Source organism: Rattus norvegicus, chromosome 9 (genome assembly GCF_036323735.1).
Source record: "Rattus norvegicus strain BN/NHsdMcwi chromosome 9, GRCr8, whole genome shotgun sequence".
Taxonomy (NCBI): Eukaryota; Metazoa; Chordata; class Mammalia; order Rodentia; family Muridae; genus Rattus; species Rattus norvegicus.
Genome location: NC_086027.1, coordinates 50,974,653 through 51,002,603, shown reverse-complemented (window position 1 = coordinate 51,002,603; position 27,951 = coordinate 50,974,653). Strand labels below are relative to the sequence as shown.

The 27,951-nt window shown below is 40.7% G+C and overlaps 2 long non-coding RNA genes across 7 annotated transcripts in view; one reads left to right on the top strand and one right to left on the bottom strand.

The window, feature by feature from the left end:
• The window catches only part of LOC100910304 (uncharacterized), a 77,232-nt gene that overhangs the window by 21,704 nt on the left and 27,577 nt on the right, over window positions 1-27,951 (top strand). The window lies entirely within an intron of this gene.
• On the bottom strand, window positions 106-27,542 carry LOC134480365 (uncharacterized). Of its 6 annotated transcripts, none has more exons than XR_010054773.1 (3): window positions 21,596-27,542; window positions 7,830-21,474; window positions 106-7,677 (listed from the first exon to the last, which is right to left on the bottom strand). It is a non-coding gene; the product is annotated as an uncharacterized LOC134480365 (long non-coding RNA). The 6 variants fall into 6 exon arrangements; XR_010054772.1 differs by having other exon boundaries at window positions 111-7,677; window positions 7,830-22,105; window positions 22,204-27,542; XR_010054771.1 differs by having other exon boundaries at window positions 112-7,677; window positions 7,830-22,133; window positions 22,271-27,542.

The following is a 27,951-nucleotide window of genomic DNA, read 5'->3' as shown; positions in this document are numbered from 1 at the left end:
ACCCTCACCCCCACCCCCTACCCTCAGTATCCCCAACCCTGGCACTTCAAGGTCTCAGTGAAGCTAGTCACTTCCTCTCCCACTGAGGCCAGACAAGGCATTCCAGCTAGTAGAACACATCCCACATAGAGGCAACAGTTTTGGGATAGCCCAGTTCCGATTGTTCAGGACCCACATGAAGACCAAGCTGCAAATCTGCCAAGGAACATTATTTCTTAAAGTCGGCTTAAAGGCTGCTTTTTGATGCTGTCAGAATGCATCAGTTGTTCATTTGACAGAATCTAGGCTCACCAGAGACACAGGTGTCCTGACACACCAATGACAGACTATCTTTATTATGTTAAGTGATGGGGAAAACCAGTCTTTTTTTTTTTTAAGTTATTTATTTTATGTATGTGAATACACTGTTGCTGTCTTCAGACACACCAGAAGAGGGCATTGGATCCCCATTACAGATGGGTGTGAGCCACCACGTGGTTGCTGAGAATTGAACTCAGGACCTCTGGAAGAGTAGCCAGTGCTCTTAACCACTGAGCCATTGCAGGCAGGACTGTCATCTTGGGCTTTGTAAATGGAGAAGGCTAGCCAAGTGCTAGCATTCATCTCTCTGTGTGTCCTGATTGCAGATGTGATGTTATTAGTTACTTCAAGCTCTAGCTGCCCGTTTCCCTGCCGTGATAGACTGAGACCCAAAACAAGCCTTTTCTCCCTTAAGTTGCTACGCCAGAGTGTACTATCACATCAACAGGGAAAGAAACTAACATACCCACATTTGTGAAAGAGAACCTGGGTTATTTTTAGAATTCTGCTGTCATGAACAAAGCTAAAATCCATTCATCTCCACATTTTGTGTGACTATAAGATGTTGTTGGTTCATTTTAAATAACTTAATAGGAGTTAGAGTGCTGATTTCTACAGCAAGCCAAATGTTTCCACCAGTGATATCCCCTTAACAAGGAGTGGGACATTCAGATTAAAGGGTGATTATATTATAAACTATATTTATAATTATACATTAACATTATAATTATAAATTATTAGACACAGGATATTTTCTTTTTCAGATATCCTTATTAGTATCAGAGTAAAGATATTTGATTTGGATCAATAATAATTTATGCATTTTTCTTACAGCTTGTGTCAAATCTGATATGCAGCATTTCTCCTTTGTGAGCAGGGAGATAATATTTCATTGTATTTCTGTTCAGGCCTATGATCCATTTGAATTAACTTTTGTGTAAAGTGTTGAGGTTGATATTTTCTTTTTTACTGTATGAAAATGTTACTCTTCTATTGAATTGTCTTGCTGAAAATGTAATTAATTGTACCAGCTTGGATCAATTTTGGAACTTTCTGCCCTGTTCCACTGATCTGTGTGTCTAGATTTCCATCAAATCCATAACAAAATGTCTACACAGCTGCTGTGCTAAGTCGAAGCGTGAGTTGGCACTGAAGTGCTAACCCGGTTTTAGAGCGACATCATAGAAACAATTAATTAAGCGCTATCAAGTGACAAGGCATTTCCATTGGGTTCCCAACCTCCAGGCATGGTATGTTCCCCTTTGTTTGAATCTTATCTCTTATACCAACATGTCATAGCTTTTCACATACAGACCTTGCATGCATTATATTGTCTTATTTCTTTACTGGAGTGTCAGAGTTTGTATTTCACATATCTCTAAAAGGCCCATATGCTAAAGTCTTGGTTGCCAGCCACACAGCCCTACTGGTGGTGGTTCGCTTCAAGATGTAGGGCCCAGCAGAAGAAGTTAAGTCGCTGAAGGCTTCCTGCTGAGTGGATGGCAGGTCTTAGGCATGGTGTTCTGTCTTAGGAAAGACAAAAATCCAAAAGCCAAGATAAACCTCTCTGCTTTCAAGTGCATTATACTCAGGTATTTTGTTACAGCAACACAAACTTAACCATGACAATAAATATTTCATTAACTTTTACTGCAGTCACAGGTTATATTTGTTTTAAATTCTAGTTGCTTATTGCTGCTCTGTGGGGAGATGATGAGATTCCAGATGGAATCCTTCACAGCTTGCTGTAAGTTATAGGGACATCTTTACAGTTTGCTAAGTTATAGAGACATTTTGTAGGTGTGGATTTGTTACATGTAGTAGCATGTAACAAATTTTCTACATGTGGGTAGAAAAAACTTTTTATGTTTGTGTGGCTCTTTTCTTTTTTATCTTATTTATTAATTTATTTCAATTATGACATTCAATGGTAGCATAGAGAATATATATTTGTCCTTAGGAAAGGCATCCTGTGTGGAATGGAGGGTCTCCTAGCCCAAGCTTTTGAAAATGCCCTGTATAAAGTTAAGACACTTAGGAGACTCCCTACATTCTCAGCACACTGAGAATTTACTGGTTATTGTGTAAATCAGTGTTTAAGCATGTTCAGAGTTTCCCATACATGTTGATGAGCTCATTTGTTTGATTTTAGTTAGCCCTTTGCTATGGGAATTGCTCTGTAAATGTTTAAATGTTAAAGCCATGACTGTACTTAGGGTATGAAATGTCTTCAAAAGATTCCTTTACTGAAGCTTGGTCCCAATGCAAGCAGTGTTCAGAGTTAGGGCCTGTGGCAAGTGGCAGGATCATGAGGGCTGTGACATAATTGATAGATTAATTCACTCAAACTCCTAGTTTGAAATTATTGGGAGATAGGGAAAACTAGGAGGTAGGGCATATCTAAAAGAAGGGGTTGTCTGGAAACATGCATCTTAACCTTGAACACACATACACACACACAAACACACATACACACACACACACCCCAACTAACACACACACACACACATCAACTAATACACACACACATACTCACATACAGACACTCATACACTCACATTCATATGCAGAGATACACACAATACACACATGCATATACACACTCACACATATACACACACTCACACACACACATCCACATACTCATGTACACACCACACATTCATACACACACATGCAGAGATACACACACACACGCATACACACACACACCACTGTCACTCCCTCTCATCATATTTTTGCCTCAACTTTGACCCCACCCAAAACAATGGATCCAGGCTACCACTGACTGGAAAGCCGTGAGCCAAAAAATAATCTTTTATCACTCATTTCTATAGATTATTTTCTCACAGTGAAAAAAAAAAGCTAAAACAGCACCTTTAGGCCGCTGTGATAGACCTGGAATGGTTGTGGTTCATTAACACTTTCATTTGCTGCTTAGTTGACTTTCAAATATTTTGGAGATTCATTTGCATCCATAATGATGAATTTTAAATGGAGTTGGGAAGTGGTTTCTCTCCTCCTACTTTTGGAGTAACAGTACCAAGAACTGTGACTCTTTTCCTAATTATTTAGTATGGTCTACCTCTGTCTGCCTGGATTTCATTCCCAGCAATATTTTACCTGAAAAATCTCATCCTGTAAAAGTGCAGGGAAATGTCAGCATCTACTCCTCCTCCTGGGTGAGGAACTTTGACACTTGGTGTCTTCCAAAGAGAGTCTAGTTCAACTAATTTGTAGAATTTATGGGAATGAAATTATCAACAATCTGTGGTCATTTTTAAACGGAGAGCATCTGACTGTGTTTGTCAGTCTTAACACTGGGTTGTGCCCTTATGGTTCCTGTAGTAATTTATAACTGTGAGAGCTTTTACCGTGCATTTGCACAGAGCTTCAACGTTAATCTGATATGAGAGATCGGGATCATTTAAGGTCTTTTTCTTGGTATAAGAACATCCATGAACATGCATGTGCCCTTTTAGATTCCTCAGATTTGGTTATAGCTTCACACACACACACACACACACACACACACTCACATACCACATGACCATCCCCCACAAAAGTTCTTAGTTTTTAGTATTTAATCACTACAGAGTATTTTTCCCCCTAAGGTTTTTCTAATTGTACAAGTTTTCTGCAACAGAGAATAGTAGAATCCTTTGAGTTTAATGAATACACTCACTAACTTCTCTTTCTTTGTGGTGACACACACACAAAAAAATATTAACTTACACATATGTGATCTGTAAGTTTAAACAGAATAGACCAGAGGCAGACTCAGTATCCCTTACTGCATTTTCACTGCTGATAGAAGCTGTGAGACATTCACCCCACCGAGAAGCTGTGTGTCCTTTATTTCAACTCAGTGATAATGTTACCAACCTGGAAAGAGGCCAGGATCCAGTAGACTGAGGGTTCCATCACCAAATTTGCTGTACCACCCAAGTGCTGGTGAAAAGCCTCAGACACTCTTTACCTGTGTTTCTGTCCCTCTGGCTATAAATTGAATTATCACGACTCTCAGGTTCAGTTAATTTATTCACGTGGCTCAGCGAAAGGCTTTCTTACATTTATCGGTTGATGCCCTGAGGGAAAGTATATAAGAAGGTGCATTACCCCCTTGGAACCTCCATGTGCTGCTCTCTTAGAGAGGTCCGCACTCTACCTTGGGGAGGATTGAAGGGAAACTCATTACGTCATCTCATGAACACAATTCACTAGATCTTTGGCCATTGCTCATCACTTAAATGTCTAGCATCCCCCTCTCTTTCTGGAGGAGAGTAAAAGTTAGCAATTCCAAACCTCTAAGGCTGTTTGTTTTTCAGTGACCCGTGTGGGTACTGAAGCTATAAGATGCTACCAGGCATTGGTTACCTCAGTACCATACAAGAAAACTAGAGCTTCAGAGTCTCTGAGGACCTTAGGAGTCATACACAAGAACACAGAACTATGACATCAGAAAAACTCCCAAAATAAATAGACATTTGCATGGGAGATAAATAGTATTGGGTCTTAAGTTTTTACTCTAACACTGTCGAATGTAAGCACATTCATCAGGAGACAGAAGACATCACTGTCACCGGCCTATACAATGCAGAAGCATGGTCCCCGGTCTGCTTACTGCCATTACAATATACATCTTTGAGAGAGCTAAATTCACTCATACATTCGAAGGCTTGCCTTTTAGCTCAGTTCCAAGTTTTAGTGGGACTTGCCCCGTGAGTGTCCATTGTACACAGGGATGGATACTTAAGCTCTGACAGGAGAATTCTGCCCATCTGACGTCTCTAGTATTTTTTTTTCTTTCTGAGCTTCAGGCTATTCAAAATCTACTAACATATAGGTAAGTTCACTCCTTTGTACAGCTGCATGCATTACATCAATGAGCTTTTCAGAGAGTTGCCCTCTATTACTGTGTTTCTTGTGTTAACACTTTTTTCTATCTTTTTCCTTTGTTCAAACTCCTCTGCTAACATTACCTGTCTGGTCTTGCAGTTTTTTTTTTCTACTTTTTCACCCAAAAGTTCAACATTTTAAATTTTCTGTATGGCGTTTTTAACATTTGTGTCATATCTGGGTCAGGCTCTAATGACCACCAGATTGAATTTTGGGATCCTGGATTTCTTTTCCTTTGCTTCATACGCTGTGTAATTCTTGTTCCTGTCCAAAGGTGACTGTGCTGAAGAGGAGATAACATAGAGAGTTAAATAATGTCTACGTCTCAGTGTGATCATGACTTTGGATACAAAGCCCTCAGTGTGAAGAACATGTTATTGTAATCAGGAATAGGACCGGTTTCAAGTATCATGTTATAGATATCCTCGGTGTAAAATAGCCACTAAGTTCTTATAATGACTCCACGTGTTTAGCAAATGGGTCCATTTTCCAGAGATAATTGTAATAGTGTAACGTCTGCTATCCATTCCTTGTCCGCCATGCTCCACGGTGATGCTCCTCAGAGGGTTTGTTTCTTCTTCCCCACCCCCTGATACATATCACTGATCCTTCTGTGTGCTGACTGGAAGCGTGATGGATTATGAGAGAAAACCACTCTCCTGATTTCTGGCTAAGCTTCAACACACACACACACACACACACACACACACACACACACACACACACACACACAGAGTGGATTTTTCTGGGGAAGAGGCCTTCACCTATTTGCCATTTTTGTGATAGAATGCTCCCACAAGAACTTATCTCTGCCCGTCCCTAGAATATGCCCCCAATGCCCTTCCATTCGGTAACCTTGAGAGTTTATAAGGTAGGAGTGTTTATGATTTTTCCCCTGTTATGAATCCAGGACATATTTTTAAAGAAATAACCAGTGTAAATTTCTGCTACATCTAAAGCCCTGGTCTAGCCCACACCCACACACTAGCTAAGCTCTGGATCCAGGAATACAGGGACATTTTCAACAAATGTTGTTCTTACTGTGTCCTATAATACCTGCCCTCAAGTCAGTAGCTGTCCTGCTTCTCTTTCAGTGAGCATCCTACATCCCCTGGTTTTCTTGTTTGCTTTTCAGCCTCACTTCTGATACAATCAGTGGTAACTGTTACTTTATATATTGTTCAGTCTTGTCCTTGTAAGAGCTACATATTCTCAGGTCCCCAGCATCTTCAGGATGAACCACAAGCCCTGTGTTCTATTAACTACATTTTCTTTCTTATTTATATACACACAGATACATTTATGTGTACCATAATTTATATAATTTTTCTTTTACTCATTTGCATTCTGGGCTTATTCTTTTATTTGCTTTTATAAGCAATAAACTTTTCTATGTGTCTGAGTGCTTTGTCTGCATGTATATCTGTATACCATGTAAGTGCCTGGTGCTTGCTTGTAGAAGCCAAAAACTGGGGTCTAATCTTCTGGAACTAGAGTTACGCATGCTTGTGAGTCACTGCATGGGTACTGGAAGTACAACTCAGGGCCTATGCCAGAGGAACCAGTACTCTTAATGACTGAGACATCTTTCTAGCCCTTGCTATTATGTTTTCACAATTATTTCTCTAATATTTATGAGACATAGTCATGGGTGTGCAAGCCACCTGGAGTGCAGGATAGGTGGCTGAATTTATATAATCCTTTCCTATACATCCAGATTCTGGTATAGTTGCTGATAGATAGCTCAAAGCTCATGTTATAATTGTGAAATGTACATAAAGCTCATGTTATAATTGTGAAATGTACATACAGTATATCAACTACTTAACCCATAATCATTTACCTGGTAGTTTTATCAGGATGGCCCTGAGACTTAGGTCTTTGAATGCTTGGACCACAAGGAGTTTCCCTATTAATAGATGTGGCCTTGTTTGAGAAAATGTTGCCACCATGAGGGCAGGTTTGGAGGTCTCCTATGATCAACCTATGCTTAGCATGATGCACAGTCTCTTTGACTGTCTGAGGATCAAGATGTAGAACTCTCAATTCCATCTCCAGTACCCTGTCAGCCTGTATGCTGTCATGCTTCCCACTGTGAGGATAATGGAGTAAAACTCTGAAACATCCCAAATTAAACATTTCATTTATAAGACTAGTCTTGGCCATAGTGGTTCTTCACAGCCATGAAATCCTAAGATACTGTGCATGATAATGTTCAAAATATTGTACTTTGAACCATTACAGTGCATATAGTATTGAGATGTTTTCACTGAAGATGAAGGCATTCAATAAGTCTACTAAAAGCTGGAAATGTGGCAAGTCCCAATGCACTTGATACATCTAGTCTACCTACCGTCATAGTTGATACCATGGTACATGGTATGGAGTTTCAGTTATTTATCTTCATGAATAAACTGATGATATCTGTGGCTTGCTGTCACTGCCCAACATCATGGTAGAGTACTTTACTCATGAGTCCTGGGAAATATTCAAATTCAGGATTACATGTTATTTTGTACCATAAGAAAGGCTTGCCAATATGTACAAAGAGCTTCCCCTGGTCAAGGATTGTTAGTACACTCTAATGAGTTAAACTGTATCTCTTCAAGAAGATACATTAAAGTTCCTACCTTGATACTAATGAATGACTTTATTTGGAAATATGATCTTTGTAGATAAAATCAAGTTAAGATGAGATCATCAGAGTGGGCCATAATCCAATGTGAACAAAGTCTGCATAAGGAAATAGAAAGCCCATAAATCAGACCCATAAGGACCCAGTTATATGAAAATCCAGAGCCAGGAATTGGTACTAAGATTTCTATTACAATGTTTGATTCTTAGTACACCAAGTAAATACTTAACTTTGGAAAGAAAGGCCACCCTAAAGATTAGTGTCATCATATCATGGCTTGACTCTCAGACTGCAGAGAAGTGGGGGGAAGGGGAGTACATACAATGTGGTCACCTATCTCTGTCCTGTGCTGTCATATGTTCCGCTCTGATTCTACTCTGAGACTGTAAGCCAACGCTAATCTTTCCTTGGTTAAGTCATTTATTGTTTGATTATTTTGTTATACCAATGAGAAAAAGATTAGAGAGTGCACGTAAATATCTCAAGGATCCGTGTAAAGTGGACTCCAGCTGAAACTCAGTATGGGGGCCTGTGGAGGGAAAATGGTCATTTTGAGAGAATTGATATACCCATTGAATGCTTTTCCCATTCATTGGCATCTCTCCATGTCACCAAGAAGCCACATGACTACTATGGCCAACAAGCTGAGAGTTGAAATCTCATGTCCAAGTAGCAGATAGAAAGATCGTCACATTTAGGAAAGGCAAAGCTTCCACACACAAGATGTAGATCGTGGAAGAAATGGTAACTCCTCTCAGCTTATATTTCTAAATGACAATCCTTGGTGGCACTAGAAAACTGTGTATGGGAAAATGTAGCAGCTATAGGATTTGTTTTACAAGATTATTTTTAACTGTCATATAATAAACTCAAGGCTATACCATGAGTAGCATTATTCAAAAAAGAAAATACATACAATAGGGCTAGAGAGATAGTTTAGCAGTTAGGAATTCTCACTGTTCTTGCAAAAGAGAATGGTTTACCTCCCAGTGCATGGTGGCTCACAATCCTCGATAACTCCAGTAGGGGTGTCTGACATTCTCTTCTGAACTCTAGAGGCACCAGGCATGAATGTGTACCACACCCATATATACAGGAAAACACACAGATACATGAAATAAGACAATCTGAAATCTACTTTTCAAGGAAAATTATACAGCTATGAGTTTAAAGGGATGAAAGATGAAGGCTAGAGATTTAGAACAGCGTGAGAGTGTTTCCTTGTGAAGCCTTGGTTCAATCCGATTCACTTTAAAAAGAAAGAAATGAAGACAGACAGGAATATGAATAATGTATAGTGTAGAAAAGTAAGTTTCAAAAAATTAACCAAGGTTTCTGAAAAGAGCCATGGATTAAACTTGTAACTTATGAAAGAATCAGACCTACCAGAGGCAACAATTTGTCCTATGACATCTTACATGTGATATGTCTGAGGCCCATATTTGCCCCATGGGATTTAGTTAATTCTGACACAGATACAAAGCCATAGGATCAAGACCAGCTACTACTTTGGGTTTTCTTTCACACTTATTTGAAATAGGGTATTTTCTTTCTTTTTTTTTCTTTTATTGGATATTTCTTTATTTACATTTCAAATGTCATTCCCTTTTCCAGTTCAACAGACATAAGCTTCCTATCCCATCCCCTTTCCCTCTTCTGTAAGTGTGTTCCCCTCCCCATCCACCCTTTCACGGCTCCCCCTCCGACATTCCTCTACACTGGGGGGGGGTTCCAACCTTGGCAGGACCAAGGGTTTTTCCTTCCATTGGTGCCCAACAAGGCCATCCTCTTCTACATATGCAGTTTGAGCCATGGGTCAGTCCAAGTATAGTCTTTGGGTAGTGGTTTAGTCCCTGGGAGCTCTGGTTGGTTGGCATTTTTGTTCTGATGGGGTTGCAAGCCCCTCAAGCTCTTTCACTCCTTTCTCTAATTCTTTCTCAGTTCAGTGGTTTGCTGCTAGCATTCACCTCTATATTTCACGTGCTCTGGCTGTGCCTCTCAGGAGACATCTATATCTGGCTCCTGTCAGCATGCTCTTCTTAGCTTTATCATTAGTTTTGGTGGCTTTATATCTCTGGGCCATATGTGGGGCAGGCTGTGAATGGCCATTCCTTCAATCTCTGCTCCAAACTTTGTCTCCACACCCCTCTTATGAATATTTTTGTTCCCCCTATTAAGAAGGAGGGAAGCATCCACACTTTGGCCGTCCTTCTTCTTGAGGTTCATGTGGTCTGTGGATTGTATTTTGGGTAATTTGAGCTTTTGAACTAATTTGCACTTATCAGTGATTACATATCATGTGTGTTTTTCTGTAATTGGGTTACCTCAGCCAGGATGATATTTTCTAGTTCAATCCATTTACCTATGAATTTCATGAAGTCATTGTTTTTAATAGCTGAGTAGTACTTCATTGTGTAGATGTACCACATTTTCTGTATCCATTCCTCTGTTGAAGGGCATCTGGGTTTCCACCTTCTAGCTATTATAAATAAGGCTGCTATGAACATAGTGGAACATGTGTCTTTGTTGTATGTTGGAGCATCTTTTGGATATATGCCCAGGAGAGGTATAGCTGGGTCCTCAGGTAGGACAATGTCCAATTTTCTGAGGAACCTCCAGACTGATTTCCAGAGTGGTTGTACCAGTTTGCAATCCCACCAACAATGGAGGAGTGTTCCTGTTTCTCCACATCCTTGCCAGCATCTGTTGTCCCCTGAGTTTTTGATCTTAGCCATTCTGACTGGTGTGAGGTGAAATCTCAGGGTTGTTTTGATTTGCATTTCCCTGATGACAAAGGATGTTGAGCGTTTCTTTAGGTGCTTCTCAGGCATTCAATTTTCCTCAGCTGAGAATTCTTTGTTTAGCTCTGTACCCCATTTTAATAAGGTTATTTGGCTTTCTGGAGTCTAACTTCTTGAGCTCTCTATATATTTTGGATATTAGCCTTCTACCAAATGGAGGATTGGTAAAGATCTTTTCCCAATCTGTTGGTTGCCATTTTGTCCTAACAACAGTGTCCTTTGCCTTACAGAAGCTTTGCAGTCTTATGAGATCCCATTTGTCTATTCTTGATCTTAGAGCATAAGCCATTACGGTTTTGTTCAGGAAATTTTCCCCACTGCCCATGTGTTTGAGGCTCTTCCTCATTTTCTTCCATTAGTTTGAGTGTATCTGGTTTGATGTGGAGGTCCTTGATCCACTTGGACTTAAGCTTTGTACAGGGTGATAAGCATGGATCGATTTTCGTTCTTCTACATGCTGACCTTCAGTTGAACTAGCACCATTTCTTGAAAATGCTATCTTTTTTCCATTGGATGGTTTTAGCTCCTTTGTCAAAGATCAAGAGACTATAGGTGTGTGGGTTCATTTCTGGGTCTTCAGTTCTGTTCCATTGGTCTATCTGTCTGTCTCTGTACCAATACCATGCAGTTTTTATCACTATTGCTCTGTAATACTGCTTGATGTCAGGGATGGTGATTCCCCCAGAAGTTCTTTCATTATTGCAGATAGTTTTTGCTATCCTGGGTTTTTTTGTTATTACAAATGAATTTGCAAACTGCTCTAAATCTATGGAGAATTGGATTGGAATTTTGATGGGGATTGCATTGAATCTGTAGATTGCTTTTGGCAAAATGGCCATTTTTACTGTATTAATCCCGCGAATCCATGAGCATGGGAGGTCTTTCCATCTTCTGAGGTCTTCTTCAATTTCTTTCTTCAGAGACTTGAGGTTCTTGTCATACAGATCTTTCACTTGTTTGGTTAGAGTCACACTGAGGTATTTTATGTTATGTTGTGGAGGGTGTCATTTCCCTAATTTCTTTCTCAGGCTGCTTATGCTTTAAGTAGAGGAAGGCTACTGATTTGTTTGAGTTAATTTTATACCCAGCCACTTTGCTGAAGTTGTTTATCAGGCTTAAAAGTTCTCTGGTGGAATTTTTGGGGTCACTTAAGTATACTATCATATCATCTGCAAATAGTGATATTTTAACTTCTTCCTTTCCAATTTGTATCCCTTTGACCTCCTTTCATTGTCTTATTGCTCTGGATAGTACTTCACGTACTATATTGAATAAGTAGGGAGAGAGTGGGCAGCCTTGTCTCATCCCTGATTTTAGTGGGATTGCTTCAAGTTTCTCTCCATTTAGTTTAATGTTAGCTACTAGTTTGCTGTATATTTCTTTTACTATGTTTAGGTAAGGGCCTTGAATTCCTGATATTTCCAGGACTTTTATCATGAAGGGGTGTTGAATTTTGTCAAATGCTGTCTCACCATCTAGTGAAATGATTGTGTGGGTTTTTTTTTTTTTTTGCTTTGAGTTTGTTTACATAATGGATTACATTGTTACAGCATTTGTAGCTGTGTGAAACTGATAGTTAACGTTCCTCCAGTTTCAGGCAGAACATCTTCCAGTCAGTATGCATAAAGCTTATACTTGGGCACCTGCTCAACTTCTCCACATTTGATTATATAAATAATTGTCGCCCTAAGCAATAGGGCCTTCCCATCAGATTGTGGAAGGTAACCAAAAACTTTTCCAATATCCTGTGAGGTTTGAATGGGAGGTCTATTGGAGATCCTCTTGTCCAGTGACTCAATAAGATATAACCAATTCCTAGCATGAAGGTTTAACTTTGTGGCATAAGATATCTTATTGGGGCAATGACTCCCTCATTATATGGTGACTCCATTAAGTTACTTTTGTATTTGTAGATATGAATGAGTCCTAATGACATATTGCTGGACTTGTAGACCAGTGTATTGAGCAATGCATATCAAATAATCTTCTTCTTGAAGTAGATGGAAATTAATTAACACAGAGACCCACAACTAGGCAATATGTAGAGAATAAAATACTTTAGAACACTCAGTCTTATGATATGCCTTCATCAAAAGCTTCCTCTCAGAGATCAAGGACTTGTGTGGAAGAGGAGAGAGAAAAACTGTAAAAGCCAGAGGTGGTGAAGGGCACCCATGAAACATTGTCTTCCAGGTACAAAAGGACTGACGTGTGTTTGAACTGACAGAGACTATAGCAGCATATACACGGCCTGTAGATTTTTAAGCCAGATAAAATCCCAGTATTGCAAAGGGCAAGTGTAAAACAGTTTTTTTTATTAACTTGAGTATTTCTTATTTACATTTCGAATGTTATTCCCTTTCCCGGTTTCCGGGCAAACATCCCCCTAATCCCCCCTCCCCTTCTTTATGGGTGTTCCCCTCCCCACTGTCCCCACATTGCTGCCCTCCCCCCAACAATCACGTTCACTGGGGGTTCAGTCTTGGCAGGACCAAGGGCTTCCCCTTCCACTGGTGCTCTTACTAGGATATTCATTGCTACCTATGAGGTCAGAGTCCAGGGTCAGTCCATGTATAGTCTTTAGGTAGTGGCTTAGCCCTGGAAGCTCTGGTTGCTTGGCATTGTTGTTCATAAGGGGTCATGAGCTCCTTCAAGCTCTTTCAGTCCTTTCTCTGAATCCTTCAATGGGGGTCCCGTTCTCAGTTCAGTGGTTTGTTGCTGGCATTTGCCTATGTATTTGCCGTATTCTGGCTGTGTCTCTTAGGAGAGATCTACATCCAGTCCCTGTCAGCCTGCACTTCTTTGCTTCATCCATCTTGTCTAATTGGGTGGCTGTATATGTATGGGCCACATGTGGGGCAGGCTCTGAATGGGTGTTCCTTCAGTCTCTGTTTTAATCTTTGCCTCTCTCTTCCCTGCCAAGGGTATTCTTATTCCCCTTTTAAAGAAGGAGTGAAACATTCACATTTTGGTCATCCTTCTTGAGTTTCATGTGTTCTGTGCATCTAGGGTAACTCAAGCATTTGGGCTAGTATCCACATATCAATGAGTGCATACCATGTGTGTTTTTCTGTGATTGGGTTACCTCACTCAGGATGATATTTTCCAGTTCCAACCATTCATCTATGAATTTCATAAAGTCATTGTTTTTGATAGCTGAGTAATATTCCATTGTGTAGATGTACCACATTTTCTGTATCCATTCCTCTGTTGAAGGGCATCTGGGTTCTTTCCAGCTTCTGGCTATTATAAATAAGGCTGTGATGAACATAGTGGAGCACGTGTCTTTTTTATATGTTGGGGCATCTTGTGGGTATATGCCCAAGAGTGGTATAGCTTGGATCCTCAGGTAGTTCAATGTCCAATTTTCTGAGGAACCTCCAGACTGATTTCCAGGATGGTTTTACCAGTCTGCAATCCCACCAACAATGGAGGGGTGTTCCTCTTTCTCCACATCCTTGCCAGCACCTGCTGTCACCTGAGTTTTTGATCTTAGCCATTTTCACTGGTGTGAGGTGAAATCTCAGGGTTGTTTTGATTTGCATTTCCATTATGACTAAAGATGTTGAACATTTCTCTAGGTGTTTCTCAGCCATTCAGCATTCCTCAGCTGTGAATTCTTTGTTTAGTTCTGAACCCCATTTTTAATAGGGTTATTTGTCTCCCTGCGGTCTAACTTCTTGAGTTCTTTGTATATTTTGGATATAAGGCCTCTATCAGTTGTAGGATTGGTAAAGATCTTTTCCCAATCTGTTGGTTGCCGTTTTGTCTGAACCACAGTGTCCTTTGCCTTACAGAAGCTTTGCAGTTTTATGAGATCCCATTTGTCGATTCTTGATCTTAGAGCATAAGCCATTGGTGTTTTGTTCAGGAAATTTTTTCCAGTGCCCATGTGTTCATCACCCAGTGATACTCCACACCTACATATGTATGTATGTGTGTATATGTGTATGTATGTGTGTTTATGTATGTTTGGAAGACTCCAAAACCAATTGTTGGCCAACATAAAGTAATAAAGTAAACTTCATGATTTTCATTTTGTCTCATTGGGTTTTTTTGTGTTCGTTTTTTCACTTTGTTGAGAGAGGGAGAAGAAGAGGGAGAGGGAGAGGGAGAGGGAAAGGAAGAGGGAGAGGGAGAGGAAAATGGAGAAGGAGAGGGAGAGTAAAAGGGAGAAGGAGAGGGGGGGAGAGAGAGAGAGAGAGAGAGAGAGAGAGAGAGAGAGAGAACAAGAAAGTAGGAGGGTAGGGAGGTGGGTTTGAAATGGGAGGAGTAAGAAGAACATGATCAAAATAAATTGTATGTCAATTTCTTTAATTAAAAGATATATAAATATATAGAAAAGAAGCTAGGCATGGTATTGTTTGCCTGTATTCATATCACATAGGAAGCTGAGGCAAGAGGATGATGAGTTTGAGGCCAGAGTTATATGAGTTAATCTTATATAACAAGAACAAGAGAGGAAAGGAAGGAATTTGTAATGGTAATCATGTAGTCGTCCTATTTATTTTTAACTTTTGGTGTACTATATTTTAATCATTTCCCCCTCTCCCTTTCCTGCCCAGCAGCCTCTTTTATCTTTCTCACTCCCTCTTGAGTGCATGAGCACTTTTTAAAAAGTTATTATAGTACACATAAACAAATGGATATGTAAATAAGTGACACAAACAAGCAGGCGAATGAATAACGCAACCTGCTAAGTCCCTTTAATGTTGCTCATGTGTATACCTTTTTAGGGCTAAACACTTGATATTGATTAACACCTAGGGGCTCCATCTCTGGGGAAGACTGATTTTTCTTTCTCTCAGCATTTATCAATAGTCTGTAGTCTTTTCTCTGGGCGCTGGGGTCTTAACTACTCCTCTCTAGGGACATTTTCTTACTTTTGTCCTTTATGATTCTTCTGCCTTTTACCCACAAAACTGTCACTTTTATCCTACTGACTTGTTAGCATTGTTTACTTGAGTCAATGAAAGATGTTAATATATAAATTAATGGGTAGGTAGGTATTGTACTGTTACCTATCTGTATTAGTCCATTATTTCCTCAGATAACATTTCTAAGAATGAGTTATGATTTCTGTTAATACCTTAAAATTAAGATTGGTGTATTTTTACATTTTTAGTTCTATGAAAATGTAACATCATGTTTAAATGTTACATACACATGAACCAGATTTGACATCTTCTAGATGGGTTATAGACAGACTAAATGGGTCAGGGCATGCAGGAAAAATATATTGTAATCCATATAGACATTGTGAACCATCTTGTATACATGGCAATCTGCATGTGGACCAGGATGAAAGGCCTTTTTGTTGCACCCCATACAACTGCTAAAATCCAGTCACCTCTTAATCCCAAAGCCTTGTGCCTCTGTTAGGTTGTATCTAATGGAAGATACTTTTTTCTCCACTGAAATATATCAGCTGAGACACTTGTTCTGGGTTCTGAATGCTCATAGGAAGATTGTATCTTTTTTTTTACAGCAACTTCTTAGTGCCTCCTTAGATAAAAAAATATTCACATACAGCATATCAAAAGTCTCTAGCCCATCCATGGAAAGAAAGTGTCAGGCCAGTCTAAGATCTACTGAAAATACATGAAGCCCAAGAGAAGAAAATGAAGCCGATCATTGTTACAAATAGCACTCTTGGATTTTGCAGTAGCTGAATAATATGCTCAAAATAGACTTTTAAATCAACTTTAAAATGTTTAATATAACATGAACATTAGAACTACAGGTACATATGCAATATCTAAGGTGAGGATCATTTTGATGAGGTCAAAGGACGGCTTTATTAGGACACTAAGAAGACAGACAACCCTGATTAGTCAGATTGTAGAAGGATCAAAAATATTCTGATGTCTTTCAAGCTTTGGATCTCATTTTGAATTTAAGAGCAGTTGTAAACAGTTGGATAGAGTATTCATAAACTAGAAGATGTTTCTGTGGCTGAAAACCAAGAAGGGAGTTCCCAGAGTGAACAGAGGTGAACAGAGTTGCAAATGATGAAAAGAACATGGTACACACATGCATACATACATACACACACACACATACATACATACATACATATACACACAAAGATACATACATACACACATAATACATACACACACATACATACACACATACATACATATACACACAAAGATACATACATACACACACATACACACACATACATACATATACACACATACACCATACACACACAAAGATACATACATACACACATAATACATACACACACATACACACATGCATACATACATACACACATACATACATACATACATACATATACACACAAAGATACATACATACACACATAATACATACACACATAATACATACACACACATACATACACACATACATACATATACACACAAAGATACATACATACACACATAATACATACACACACATACACACACATACATACATATACACACAAAGATACATACATACACACATAATACATACACACACATACACACATACATACATACACACATACATATAACATACATACATACATACATATACATATAGAAGGTAGATAGATATATAGATACATAGACTAGAAAGCTGATAGATAGTAGATGATGTTGTTGTAAAAATATAAAAAATAAAAAAAGTATTGGTGTCTTTTATCCCGCTAGTTCCACACCACAGTGCCCCAAGATATCTGCTAGATATCTTGGTGGAAACACATCCCACCTCCATGGTGGCCCAGACCAGTCACCTCACACTCCATTACACTTAAATCTACACATGAAAGAACACACAACACAATAACCTAAACATATAAAGCCCAGTACCATCCATCCCTTAAGATCATTTGTAACCACCTGTAAAGGTACAGCGTGGAATCATAACATCACCCACCATATTGTCCTGCCACGGCTTCTCCCTCTCTCTCTCCTCTCATCCTTTCCATTCCAGTCTCCTCCTCTTCCTTCAAACTTCTCTCCCACCCATCCTTCCTTCTCCTCCAATGACAGGCCTCCTTCTATCCTGTATCTGCCCCTCACCTGCATTTTACAAATTCAATGGGGAGAAGGGGGTAGTGGGATTAGCATCAAAATACAGATAACTCCAGGGCAAACCACAACAAGATAATAGCTAAATAAACAGATACATAGCTAAAAACATGATAGACAGGTAGAAAGATACATACATTACATAAACAGATACTTAGATAGACAGACAGACAGACAGATAGACAGACATTGGAAGTGAGTTGACACGTGCATATTAGAGTCCATAAATAAATGAGAAAATAAAGTAGAATGAATATTTAAAGATATTGACACTTATGAAGAATATTCCAATCTAAAATCTCTAAGTAAAATAAATACCCAAAACTATCTGATTAAAATTCCCAGAAAATAAGAAAACGCATAAAGGTGCAGTCAATCGGATGGCAGTGGAGAGGTCCAGGGATCAAAACATTAAAGCAGTGATGGGTAGAGGTGGCCCTCTGCTGTCCCATGGGTCTCCAGGGCAGCTAGGAAACACTGTGCTACAAGAAAGAGCAAAGCCCCAGGGAGCTGGAAGTCTGCACCTTATCCATGAGGGGAAACACTGACATTTTCAGAAATGAGATGTTTTTGGTAAACCCAGAGAAGGAGTAATCAGCAAAGAAACACTGAAGTAAGATTCATAGATGAAGGAAGCCTCCCACCACAGAAACACAAGACAAATCTAAAGGGAAAAAGAAGCGCAGACATTTCAGAAAACCCCCATGAGTATCAACTATTTGAACAACCACAAAGTCTTATGGTAGTAATGGCAACATAGACTCAAAGTTTATAGAGATGAAACAATTCGACAGTGTCAATGAACTATTTTAAAAAGCAAGATTTTAGCTTTGCCTACAAGTGATAGGAAGATAGACTTATTTTACAAAAGAATAAATCCAAAAAAAAGCATATAAAGCTTCCAGACTTCATTATCTGATAAATCACGGGCACAATCCACAAGCAGGACAGAGCTACGTGACGTCCAGCTTCATACCCAGAGAGCTATTGGATTAATACAAGTAAACATAAAAAATTAAAAGTAAAAGAAATACAGTGCACCATTGAATATTTTCTATCTCCTTTATGAAATTTAATTTTTAGTTTTAATAATATAATTAACTACTATAGGTCTGACTTTTTAAAACCATTTTTTTCTAATTTTATTTATTTATCTATTTATTTATTTATTTTTATACTCCAGATTTTATTCTCCTCCTGGTCCACCCTTCGACAGTTCCACATCCCATACCACCCCCCGAAATCTCCACAAGGATGTCCCCATCCACCCACCCCATCTTCCTGGGGCCTCTAGCCTGTTGACGGTTATGTGCATCTTCTCTGACTGAACCCAGACCACGGAGTCCTCTGCTGTACATGTGTTGGAGGCCTCATCTCAGGTGGTTATGCTGCCTGGTTGGTGATCTAGTGTCTGAGAGATCTCGGGAGTCTAGGTTGAAATTTTGGTCCTCCTCAGCTTCTTCCAGTTTCCCCCTAAATCAACCAGAGGGGTCAGCAGCTTCTGTTCATTGGTTGGGTGCACATATCTGCATCTGACTCTTTCAGCTGCTTGTTGGGTCTTTTGGAGGACAATCATGATAGGTCTCTTTTTGTGAAAGCCCTATAGCCTCAGTAATGGTGTCAGGTCTTGGGGCCTCCCCTTGAGCTGGATCCCCCTTTGGGCCTGTTGCCGGACCTCCTTTTCCTCAGGCTCTTCTCCATTTCCAGCCCTGCAGTTCTTTCAGACAGGAACAATTATGGGTCAGAGCTTTGACAGGGGGATAGCAACTCCATCCCTTGTGATGCCCCATATTTCTGCTGGAAGTGGGTTCAATAAGTTCCCTCTCCCCACTGTAGGGCATTTCATCTAGGGTACCCCGCTTTGAATCCTGAGACTCCCTTACTTCCCAGGTCTCTGGTACATTCCAGAGGGTCCTTCCAACCTCCTTCCTCCCCAGGTCGCCTGTTGCCATTCTTTTTGCTGACCCTCAAGGTTTCAGCCCTCCCTCCCAACCCCCAATCCCTTTTCTTTTCCTGTTCCTCCCTTCAACCCCCCTTGTGGTTGCTTTCTTCCCAAATGGGACTGAGGCGTCCTCACTTGGGCCCTTCAGTTTGGTGACCTTTTCAAATTCTGTGGACTGTATCTTGGGTATTCTGTATTTTTTTTTTACCAATATCCACTTATTAGTGAGAACATACCATGCATGTCCTTTTGGGTCTGAGTTACCTCACTCCCGATGATATTTTCTAGTTTCATCTCTTTGCCTGCAAAACTCAGGATAAAGCCACTCTGGTTCATAAAGAGGTATAGAATGTAATCTGTATACATTCTATAATCTGTAAGCCACTAGGGCACCACCAGAAGTTTTTCAGTGCATTTCTCTCCATGGAGTCATGACAAACAGCTCAGCTACACATTGTAAGACTGACCAACACATGTGTGTCATTAGTGTAGAATCCTTCATGATTTCTTTCACATGATTGCTTTAGCAAAACATCCTTTCACCTGTGTCTGCTTCAGGAAAACACTCCATTTGTTTGACTCAGCAAAACACCATCTGACACAACTGACTTTCCAAAGAAGCCTTAAGTTTCCACTTCAGAGAGTCTTCAGGTTTTCTGGGCGAGCCCTCTAACTTACTTTAAAGTGAGAAAACAGAACCTAATGCCATGTGACAGAGCCCCAAGTAATGATAGAACAGTTGCTCCAAGAGAGTGAATTAACCTGCTCTATCTGAGCTTGCAAAGCAAGATGAATGAACACCGCAATGGTGCTTGGGAAAATTGATATTTGCATAACCAAACTTCCACCAAACCAAAAGAAGACAAAAGTAATAAAACTACTTACTTTATGGCAGACATTGGAGATATCCTTTGATCTATTCTTTTCTTCCTCTTGTCAGGAATGGGGAGAGTTGGTGTGAAAGATGGTTTGGCACTTAACAGTGCTTGCTGCCCTTGCAGAGAATCCAAGTTATGACTCGAAACTGCCTGTTAACTCCAGCTCCAGGGAATGCTCTGACCTCCTTTTGCTTCCACAGGTACCCAGACACATGTATGTGTACATTCATACTTGATTACATGTGTTCATATACTTGAACACACACATAAAACAAAACTACATCTCAATAAAGTGGGGTGTGTGTGCGCGCACACACACACACACACACACACACACGCGCACTCGCACATAAGCACGCTCGTGTATATGTTGTACATATGGAGACCAGAATAGGGTGTCAGTATTCCCTCGGTTGCTTTCTTCCTTATTCCTTTAAGACATGCCCTTCACTAAACTACCAGCTTCACATTTCACTTAGGCTGCTTAGCCAGCAAGCTCCCAAGATCTCCCTGTATCCATCTCCATAATGTCAGTGTTACATGCCTGGCTTTATACATGGCTCAAACTCAGATCCTCATGTTTATATACCAAGCACTCTGACCTACTGACTCATCCCTCCAGCTGCAAGATTCTCCAATCTTAAAACTCCCCCACCCCCAATGTAGTGCCTTTCTGATAGAATCGTATTTCCTCATGGATCTGTAAAGTTTTTTTTTTCTCAGTAGGCAGCCTCAGCGGCAGAAGGCCAAGAGAAACGACTAGGAGTCAATGGAGATATTGAAACAATTGTGTCCACTCTTTGCCTCCGCTCTTTGAGATCTTAGGATTTCTTCTGTAGAAAGAAGGCAGTGGTGCTCCTGAGTTACTTACTCTCTTAGTTTCCAGGCTTACCCCAAGAACCAAAGCTGGGATGTGTGTGGAATCCCTGAAGGACCGTGCATTCCAGTCAAGTCTGGGCTACAGAGGCTTTGCAACAAACAAGCAACAATAATAAAAATAGGCCAATAAATTATAAGCATCTCCAGGCATGCCACACTTCCTTGCATGCCAGCAGAGAAGTAGACAATAGAAAATCATGCTAAAATACCAGTAATGGTAGCTTAGGGAGTGTCTCGTGGGGTAAAGCCAACCCACACTGCATACTGTTCTTCTGTCCGAGTATTATGCATACCTGGCTCCTGTCCAAACATTGTAGAGATGATCAAACGTTAGGATGCTTGGCTGGAAGATTCGACACAGGCAGGGCCTCTTTCCCCCTCCCCTCCTCATCCCGTCTCCCCTCCTCCCCTCCCCACCTCCACCCTTTTTGGGCCCTTCCCTCCATGCCCAAGTTCCCCGCTCTGCCAGCACCACAGTGACAATATGAGATATCGCATCTGAAGAAGCACAGCCAAATATTTGATTTGGACGACGGCATTGAAGATGCCTCATCACAACTGTGGGTGCCCAGATTACCAACGCCTTGCTCTTGGCGGCGGCACATGCTGCAGTGAGTACAAACTGCACGGAAGAGCGCGTTACAACATGGATGGAAGAGATCCCAAATGGCTGATGTGCGGTGTCTTGTTTGGGGAAGAGCTCGCTGATGAGGAATAAGCTGAAGAGGCAAGAGGCTGTTGTTTTTCCTGTCAAGGCAAATGGTACTAAGAATATGGCAGGCGCTTTTAAGATTTTTTTTCCCCTCCCTTTTCTTACTTGGATTCAGAAACGCTTGGCGACGAGAAGAGGATTGCTGTTCCTGGTGGGATCACGAAGTACTTACGGTGACTCTTGCCCCTTCTCCCGGACGTAGGGCTTGGCTTCATTTCTGTTAGCCTCACTAGGAACAACCGCAGATCGATTGGGGAAGGACTTGCAATTCCCTGCCGTTTCCAGCACCCTGCTACGTCCAATCTCAACCGGATTGAAACACGACTTAAATCAGTGAACGAAGCAAAACCGGCTGAAAAAATACCATCTTCTGTTTGCAGTGTGGGGATAGTAACGCCCCAGTGTCCTGCAGAAACACCCAGGACTCCTGAAAGAAGTTGTGCAGGCACAATCAGTCAGAGATCCGTGACATCTACTTAAGGACCGGAAAGCACAGTGGGCTCTTTTTACGTGAGGTTTTTGCTTCCCACAGTTCCAGCAATCCTAACTATCGTCTGAAAAGATGGATTGGAGACTCCCAGGAATATTTATTAATATTAATAAATATTAATAAATTAATATTAATCCATAACTTTGGAAGGCTGCACCACTCACCACTCTGAAGACTGAAGTCACCACTTTATCCAGTGTACTCTGTGTATTTGATGCCACTAGGGTTGGTCACTTAGTGGATTTCTTGCTGAGCAGACTGACTGCCACTGCGATGCTTGCTTGTATTCCCCTAACCTCTGTGCAGTGTCCTTTACAGAGCACAAAGGGCAAATCTGTTCTGAGTGTGGTCTAGTTCTACTTCAGGCTGCTATGCACAGCCAGGCATCCCCTAGGAGTCTTGGAACATACTACCCTCCATTTAGACAAAACACATTTCTACTTGAAATACATCAAATCTTTCCAGATTCGGAGTTTTCTGGATAACAAATTTGAAGTTGAAGAGTCACATTTAAATGCAAAACCAGTGAGGCCTTGGTCATTATACACACAGACCACATGCTTAGCATATTAATCATTTAAGTACAGAAAGACATGCATGCATCAGTGCACGCTTGTGACAAGTCCACATTTCATGTCTTCAGTTAGTGCGTTTACACACACACACAGGAGAGAGAGAGAGAGAGAGAGAGAGAGAGATATGAAAACTTGTTTATACATGTAAGTTGAATTCTTAGAGAAATCTGGAAAAAGGACCGATGTGCTTTTTTGTCTGCGTTACGTGCTTCAATAGGTTTAATAGCTTCCCATTGACTTGAATATCCTGCCGTCAAAAAAAACTCATATGAGAGAACTCTAGATAAAATGCTTCTGGTATTCACTCATCTGTTAGCCCTGTGCTAATCATGCCAAGGTCATGGGTTCAGTCCCCAGGTGGGCCATTTACATTTGCTCCGCTCCAAAGCACCACGTTGCACTTCCAACCCCACTGTGTACATTGATGAATGTGTGCTGGGCAGGGCTCAGGGATTGCAGGGTAAGCTACGGAATTAGATCCCATAGATCCAAAACCTAGCTTCCTACATCTTATCGGTGTGACTTCCAGTCAGTTATGCAACACCCTTAGGACTCTAGCTCTATATTCAGTTGGGACAGTAAGCCTAGTTACCTGGCCAAACTGGAAACTAAGGATTAAGGAGAAACCCCAAGAGCTGACTGCAGTGTCTGCATACAAGATTCCTCTGGAGGAAGGATGAGAGACTGGAGCTTGGCAAATTATGCTCATAATGTTCATGATCTGGGTCAAGAATATGACGTGTTGTGTGGGTGAGTCACATGTGTTGCATCTGCTGATCACGAATCAGGACCAGATGGGAAACTGCACAGTCATGGGTCTGCAAAACACGTCCCTATAAGTTCCGAACTAACCTACTTCGAAAACGTCTCCCTCCTCTTTCTTCCAGAAATATATTCTGTGTCTTTATGTTGCATTCAACCTTCTGTTGAAATGTGAAAAAAAGAATCAAACATGTGGATTCATTTCAAAATGTATACAGTCAAGGCTGAGCATGATGGTGCCTGCCTTTAATACCAGCACTTGGGAGGCAGAGGGAGGAAGATTTCTGTGAGTTTGAGAGCAGCACGGTTTTCAAAGGAAGTTTCAGGACAGCCAGGACCACAGAGGGAGATCTTGTCTGAAACAAACAGACAAACAAGCAAAAAAAAAGTATGTAGGCAACTTGTGAAATGTGTGTGTGTGTGTGTGTGTGTGTGTGTGTGTGTGTGTGTGTGAAGTGTGATGTAGAATTAACTGAATCATTTGTACGCTGGCTGATCTTTTTCACTTATTTCAGTCCTGAACACCATACCTCCTTCTGCAACATCACTGATTCCCTCTGGAGACAGGCTCTGGAACTGGCACTGGATAGGGGGCAACTTGAATTAAGTCATCCAAAGCCAGTAATTCATCAAACTTACATTAAAGCTGCAAACATCAAACTAGCAACTCTAAGTACTTTCCAGTTACAAAAGTATTATGTCTCTATAAGTTTGCTATTGCTAAAATGTGGTTTAGATTCTCCTTCCATTGTAAATTGCTATAAACCCTGATCCCCTTGGCTTTTAACCCCCTTTTCCCCTGTGTTCATTAACCCATCTCTTCACTCCGAAGGAATATACCTCTGATGCTTTAATTTTCTCAGCTTTCTGACCTCTCCCCTATAGCAATCAAGGTCACTTACACACAAGACATCAATTTGTTTTAAAAAAAAAAGTAAGAGAGAATCTCAATCTTCCCCAGCCTTCCCTAATTTTTTACAGGGAAAATTGTTTAAAGGAACATAGTCCCCTGCATTAAAAATATTCATTTTGTGATTAGATAGAATATTGGCTAGTCTTAGAAACAAAGTCTTTGTGGGATCTACACTCCTGGTAAACATTCTTCCAATGTTTTTATAGCTCTCACAGAGAAATATCTAAAAATGTATTTTATGAAAAAGGCTCGAGTCCCGCTCACATTGCTGCCTTTTGCCTTTTACACCTACACTTTCCACATCCCGTAAAAACCCTTCCCCTCCCTGTGCTCCTTAATCATAATTTTCTTGAGGTTTCTTTTTAATCTTACGACTTTGCTTCTTTAACATAAAATGGAGCCTCTGTTCACTGTTCCTTTGAGAAAGCTGTGTCAGAGGCTTGGCACTACATTTTCATCTGATATTAAAACAACAGAAGACTCAGATCAGGCCACGGCGAGCATTTACGAAGAAGCTGTGTCTATCTAAACACCAAGCATGGTCCCGCTTAATACTGGGGCATTTCCCACAATCTGTATTTAACTGAGATTTTAGAAGTGCATAAGTAAATCCAACAGAAGCTGTTGTTTAGTGAGTTGCTGGCTACTCCTCTCAAAGATTTTCCTGGACATTTAAATGAAGCATAAAAGATAGCACATTCAGGGTGTAGGACTTTAGAACCATGCAAAAACAAACAAACAAAAAATCAAACAAACAAACAAACAAAAAAGGGCCAAACCCTGGCCCTCTTTCTTCTTTTGGCTCAAGATTCACTATAACATGGCAGAAAGCCTTGAAAGCATCAGGTTTTCAAATGCAAATCAAAACAACCCTGAGATTCTACCTCACACCAGTCAGAATGGCTAAGATCAAAAACTCAGGTGATAACAGATGCTGGCAAGGATGTGGAGAAAGAGGAACACTCCTCCACTGTTGGTGGGATTGCAGACTGGTAAAACCACTCTGGAAATCAGTCTGGAGTTTCCTCAGAAAATAGGACATTGCACTACCTAAGGACCCAGCTATACCTCTCCTGTGCATATACCCAAAAGATGCCCCAACATATAACAAAGGCACATGCTCTACTATGTTCATAGCAGCCTTATTTATAATAGCCAGAAGCTGAAAAGAACCTAGATGCCCTTCAATGGAGGAATGGATACAGAAAATGTGGTACATCTACACAATGAAGTACTATTCAGCTATCAAAAACAATGACTTCATGAAATTCATAGGCCAATGGATTGAACTAGAAAATATCATCCTGGGTGAGGTAACCCAATCACAGAAAAACACACATGGTATGCACTCACTGATAAGTGGACATTAGCCCAAAAGCTCGAATTACCCAAGGTACAATCCACAGACTACATGACGCTCTAGAAGAAGGAAGACCACTTCACTCCTTCTTAAAAGGGGAACAAAAATATTCATAGGAGGGACTATGGAGGCAAAGTTTAGAGCAGAGACTGAAGGAACAGCCATTCAGAGCCTGTCCCACATCTGTCCCATACACATACAGCCACCAAAACTAGATAAGATATATGAAGCTAAGAAGTGCATGCTGAAAGAGTCAGATATAGATCTCTCCTGAGAGACACAGCCAGAGCATATCAAATACAGAGGCAAATGCTATCCGTTAACCACTGAACTGAGAATGGGACTCCTCTTGGAGGAATTAGAGAAAGGATTGAAAGAGCTGAAGGGGCTTACAACCCCATAAGAACAACAATGCCAACCAACCAGAGCTCCCAGGGACTAAACCACTACCCCAAGACTATACATGGACTGACCCTAGCATAAAAACTGCAAATGTAGCAGAGGGTAACCTTGTCGAGCACCAATGGAAGGAGAAGCCCTTGGTCCTGCCAAGGTTGGATCCCCCAGTGTAGAGGAATGTCAGAAGGGGGGGTGGGGAGGGAAACACCCTTATAGAAGAAGGGGAGGGGGTGGGATAGGATGGATATATATATATATTGAATATATATATTCAATAAAAAAGTCCCTTAAAGTGATAAAAAAGAAAACAAAAACAAACAAACAAACCAAAAAAACACGCAGAGCATGCACTTTGCCTATTTGAAGAGTGCTGGAGAATACCAGGAGACCTCAGATGCCTGCTGAGGTATTGCCTCTTTCTACTGCCTTCATCTAGAGAGCTTGGTTTCAGAGATCAACCCCACCCCCACCCCCACCCAGACCCCGAAGTTATGTCTAATCATGGAGGCATAACCAGCTAGGAGCCCAGGAATCTACTAATGAAAGTTTGGGAAGACAACAACATGATATTAATTTGAAGCTTAGAATAAAAGAGGAATCAGCACAAATCAATACCTTTCCTACAGTTCTTTTCAGCCAGGACCAGGGTGGTGGATCAGGGTTTTGTTTGCAGTCACCGTAGAAAGAATCCTCTCCTAGTTACCGACCTCAGTTTTCAGCCCGCAAATGACGCTGAGGGTAAAAACAAAAAGAGGGGGGGCATAAACAAAAAGTTCTTAATGGTGAATGATGTGCGCAGGAGATGGTAAAGCTGCAGGGAAGACAGTAGAGCTTCTCTTGAGAAGGACCGACTGCTGGAAAGTGGATTGCGAGCATGTGGGGAGCCTGGGTATTAGAGAAGTGGAGAGCTGCTGATGCAATGTCCTCTGAGTCATGCGTGGGTAGTTGAAGAAGCTATGCGTGGTTCTCCTGGCTCTCCGGCACCTGCCAAATTGTGGTACTGAATAAATATTAACGGGAAATGAAAAATGCATGAAGTGCCAGAGGAGTGGAGACGAAGAGCTTAAGAACCTACCCAGCCCCATTTCAAGCTGGATATACAGAGGAAGTGGGAAGAAGGCCAAGCAATCCTCAGACTTGCAAGGGACGCAGAGGAAACTGAGGAGAGTGGAACAATGTTTACTATGTTAACCTTCCTCTCATCACTAGCGGTGTTGAAACGTTCATCTTATTCACTTAGTTCTCCCCACAACACAGGGAATGAGGTCAAAGGCAACACATAAATCGCAAGTGGGGATCAATATTCTAGAGAAGGTTCAATTTCAGAAAATTAAATGGTTAAAATTTATATAAG